This window comes from Lates calcarifer, unplaced genomic scaffold (genome assembly GCF_001640805.2).
Source record: "Lates calcarifer isolate ASB-BC8 unplaced genomic scaffold, TLL_Latcal_v3 _unitig_4024_quiver_3260, whole genome shotgun sequence".
Lineage (NCBI taxonomy): Eukaryota > Metazoa > Chordata > Actinopteri > Centropomidae > Lates > Lates calcarifer.
Genome location: NW_026116660.1, coordinates 4,774 through 9,552, shown reverse-complemented (window position 1 = coordinate 9,552; position 4,779 = coordinate 4,774). Strand labels below are relative to the sequence as shown.

General features: G+C 39.5%; 1 pseudogene; it reads right to left on the bottom strand.

The window, feature by feature from the left end:
* Nucleotides 1-735: 735 nt before the first annotated feature.
* Nucleotides 736-4,024, bottom strand: LOC108895589 (nucleoside diphosphate kinase 6-like; annotated as a pseudogene).
* Between the last annotated feature and the right edge of the window lie 755 nt (nt 4,025-4,779).

The following is a 4,779-nucleotide window of genomic DNA, read 5'->3' as shown; positions in this document are numbered from 1 at the left end:
AAAACAAAGAAGTTTAACTAGGCCGTGTTGTATTGAATACCGTGAGATGTATTTCTATGGTGCCTGTTACCACAACGCTTAACTTTACTTTGATACATTTAACACAATGACATATAAAACTGTAGTTTGGTAAAGAAAATACAAAACATGACATTTTACAGTACCAACAGTAACAGAGCAAATATAAATGAACAATTCAGCAGACAGCTTGTGTTGAAAATAATTTAGAGGAAATCATAATTTGGCACATTCAAATTTCTCAAAATATGTGTAGAAGTATTATCACAGTATCATTTAACATTATTAAATATTCACAAAGCATAAATATTTTATAGTTTTGTTATTTGACATTGATACACAATGTGTAGTTGCTGCTGTGCTACAATCTGTATGGCTCAGGAAACTGAAATTGACTGTGATGACTGCACTATTTACAGTGAAGCCTGGAGGGTATAGAGTTTATGATGATGATGATGTGAAAACTGGTCTTACTACATGGTGTTGTTTTGTACAATACAGTGTCTGATTTTCTTATCTAGTCATCTGTGTTTTCTAATGACAATAAATCAACAAAAACAGTCCTTTATTTTAAATTACTGCACATGGCTTGGAGGGAAAATCACTTTTAATAACACAGACGTGGGATGAACATATTGGCACTTGGGGAATTGAGTTGAACAATTAACATGCACAATGACAGTATCACATACAGCATGTGGCATCACCTCTGTGGCTTGCATTTTTCTATGAGCGATGGATACTCAACGGCAGAGTCTTTCTGCTTTTGTCTTTGACCTGATCGGTGACTGTAACAGCAGCTCTGGGGTCAGCTTTGCGCCGAAAGCGTGTGGATCTGTTTTTTGATGATCAAAATGTATCTGTCCGGATCTGAACAGTGGCTCGTCTTTCTCCATCCACTCCTCCACACAGAAGTCTGGGAAGAAGAAACTGATTTCTCTTTGTGCTGACTCAACAGAATCTAGAGAAGTGATGAAAAGAAAGATGAGGTTTGAAAATCTACTAACTCCTCAGTGCACTGAAAATAAAAGGCTGAAAATGGTTATTGGAAGTACAGGGTTACATATGAGCAAACATCTAGCTTTGACCCTAAGACTTCAATGATAAGTTGCATTGGACGTATTGTTGAATAATAAGACCTTTGAGAACTTGCATTGGTGTAGTTTCAGTCCATGAAGCTTTAAAACAGTCAACAGTCTCCTACTGATAAAACTTTATGCAAATATAAGTTTAAGTATTTTCCAATGCAGGATTAAGTTTAAATGTACACACAGGAGTCGTGCATATTGAAATGTGTGACGATCTACATGTTTCCCACCTGAGCCGTGAGTTGTGTTCCGTGTGTCTGTGAGTCCAAACTGGCCCTGATGGAGGCAGGGAGGTGTATCTGGCTCTGAACACTTTGGTGGGTCCCATCAGTTCTCTCCAGTGACGTATGGCGTCCTCTCTGGCTAAAATGTACGCGCGCATTGGACCACTGTGGCAAAGAATTTGACAGCAGTTAGTGCCACATAACACACAGTGCTCTGTGTGGCTGTTACACACAGAGCTTTGGATGCTTTCTAGGCTTTGATTGGGTTTTCATACAAAACCAATCTGTTCACTCCAGAACCTCCTGGGAAGACAGCTCAGCCATAAATACACATCCTGGATGCGGAGATATTGGTTTATCAGTCTTAGCAAAACAATACCAACTGGAGCTGACACGCTTAAGATGCTTCTTATGATTCCAATAACACTACCAGCTCCCACAGAAAGGTTGCTGTAGCAACTACTGATTTCTCTGCTGTGACAAGGACAAATACGACGGCGTGATTACAAGCACCGTTTGCGATCCAGTGGGTGTTCGCCGCATGCGGAGCTATTGTTGAGCGGGCTGCGTGGCAATTTTCGAGACAATTGCTCCAGGGGTGTTGCGCTAAACACGGCAGTCCTCTGATAATTGAAACTCCTGTTGTGAAATTTCAGAAAATGATTTACTGGTGACTTGCTGAGCATGAAATGGGAGGCAACGTCAACCGAGGCGAGCTATTTCTGCACCGGCCCAGTGGGGTTATGTGGTATGGAAATTTCCTCGTCATTTCATTTCCAATACATCAGACAAAAAACACATTTATCCAAAGGCATATAAAGCAACAGTGGTTTTACACATGCAATTACTGTAATGATTTAGGATTTGTACATTTATATCTTTGTGTGAGGTGAGGCTTACCTTGACATGAATTCAACAAGTCTTTGAAAGAAGAATCGACCTAAGACGCAAAATAAGTGGGTTTACTACAATGGCTCAGTGTGGCTGCTGTAGCAGTACAGTGATGGATGAATCACTCGTTCTAACCTACACATTCCTGCTAAAACGGGTTGCTGACTCATTTGTTTATTCAGATGTAATCTCTATGGCACAATCAAATCAAAGCTGTGTTCATTTTAATACTACTGAGCAGAAATCAGTCCTATTCCCACCTGAATGTTCGGCGTAAAACCTCTCCGAGTCTTGCCTCCTCCACACGAGATCTTTGCATCTGACAATGACAAAGTTGTTGTCCAGGATCCTCTGGTGAAGAGCCTGAGAGGGAAAAAAACTTTTACCTTGTTGTGCCACATGGTAGCTGCTGATACTGAATACACAACTGTATATTTAAATATGTTTGGCTCATGATTACATGCACGGCACTGTGTGCAGAGCTCTTCTACAAAACTAAAAGGAAAAGGGGCAGCATTTTAATATTATTACACCATCTGCTACACTTACCAGAAGGATAATACTTATGAGTGCATACAAAAGGTCACTGTTATGCTTTTTATTAAGAAGAAAACAGGTCCACTTTAAGAGGCTTTTGAAATTAGACCTTTCGCTAATGGAATATTTTATGACTGACACAGCTTTCATGACTTTGAGGCCTCAGGGCTCCTGAATCTATCAAGCCAGCAAATGAAGCTTAGTTACTGTTTGAATTAAATAACAAGAAGAGCAGAGCAGGCTAGGTGGCGTCATGGAACAGGCCACTTCCTGAGATTATTTTCTTGAATGAATGATGCTTGGTTTATCAATCAAAAGTTTCATTTATTCCACAGTCTAAATCTTACAACATTTCTAAATAAGGTGCTCAGAACCTCAAATATTATTCACTCTGTATTTCAGCATGTAAGGTCAAAATTGTGGAACTGACATAAACTATGTAAAATTTTGCATTCAAATAATTGTACATTGTGGGTAATATGTTTAGTTGACTGTTGGTAGTTTTTGTGTCCATATATTATGGAAAGACTATGAGAAGAGGGAAGATAATGTCACCCTATAGTGCAGCACACAGCACACAGAGGTCTTTATCTGACAGCAATGCTCACTGTCAAAGACTCACAGGCAGCAATAGTCCTTTAAAGTAAAAGATGAACCCTCTAATGCAGTGCACCTGACAGAGGTTACAGTGTGAATGTGATATGAGCTGACCTCTAACATCAGAGGATGAGCCACAGCGTCTGGTTTGATGACCGCCAGGGTGAGCTGCAGCACTTTGGAGAGGCGACCAGCTGTTAGTAACATTGTCTGCAGAAAGAACAGGTATCACACTGTAAACGGGAGACATGTAGCTAACCGTTCATGCGCAGCTTTAAATGTTCGTCCTATTACTACATCGACTTAGCGTTAAATGAAGTTCACGTGTTAACAACACGGTGCTGCTAACGAGTCTCTAAAAAGCTAAACTGTTCAAGCTCATGAATATTTACTATGAGTCTGTGTTGAATTAATTACAGATACCAACCTGTTATAAGTCTGTTTTCCAAAATAATGGTCAGTGTGCAGTGAAAAGCGCCGTCGTCGCCATACTGCAGAAAATAAAGGGAAACTTCTGATTTTAATATTAAGTCGCCAGTTCGCGTCTGTGGGAACAAGTCATTTTAATTCGCTACATGTAAGGAAAAGACTACAGTGACACTGAAGTGAATTTAACGTTAAATCGTGATTATTAGCTGAATGACGCCTCGCACCGGGCAGTCCGTTAGAAAATACTGTCCCCAGAAACTGAGCCAGCACATTGTGTTCCTACTGAGAGACACCAAATAAAACAGTAGTAGTGTTTGACAGTAACGTCAAACACTGTAACTATTACTAAAGATTAATTAACTAAATTTGAATAACCTTACTGTGGTGAGGTGGATATGTAACTCCCATGTAAGAATTTCAGTCCTACAGCTCAATAAAAGTGCTCACTGCAGTAACCTGACACTGCTTTGTCAAGTCACTTTTTGTGTGTACATATATTAAAAAACAGAACTTTCTTGATCAGTAGTTTTTTTTTTTTACAGTAATATAATGTCCAAGTAAGGTTTGTCATAATGAAAAGTAAATTTAAAAGTCATCTCCTACGTAGAGACATGCCTCTACTAAAGTACACTGAAGTAAGTCAGTTATTTCAACTGATTCAACCTCTTAGTTTTTCCTGTCTAGCTGCTTACTGTATGTCTGTGAATTTGTAAGCTATGCTCAGTTTTGGTGGTGACCATGGTAATTTCTTGTGGAGAATTACCATGGCTTGGCATGTTTTAATCAACCTCAAATACATATCTGCAAGTCAAATTCTGCCTTTCTGTCGCATTTTTTAGCAGCTGTGATACTGCAGTGCCAAAATATGTATGAAGTTAATGGGCCTTTATCATCATTATTAAATACTGTATATGAGTTGCGGTGAACTTTCTCAGAGCATCAGAGCCACAGAGCTGTAAGGTCACGAGGGCCACGCATGAGTAGATGCTCTTTCT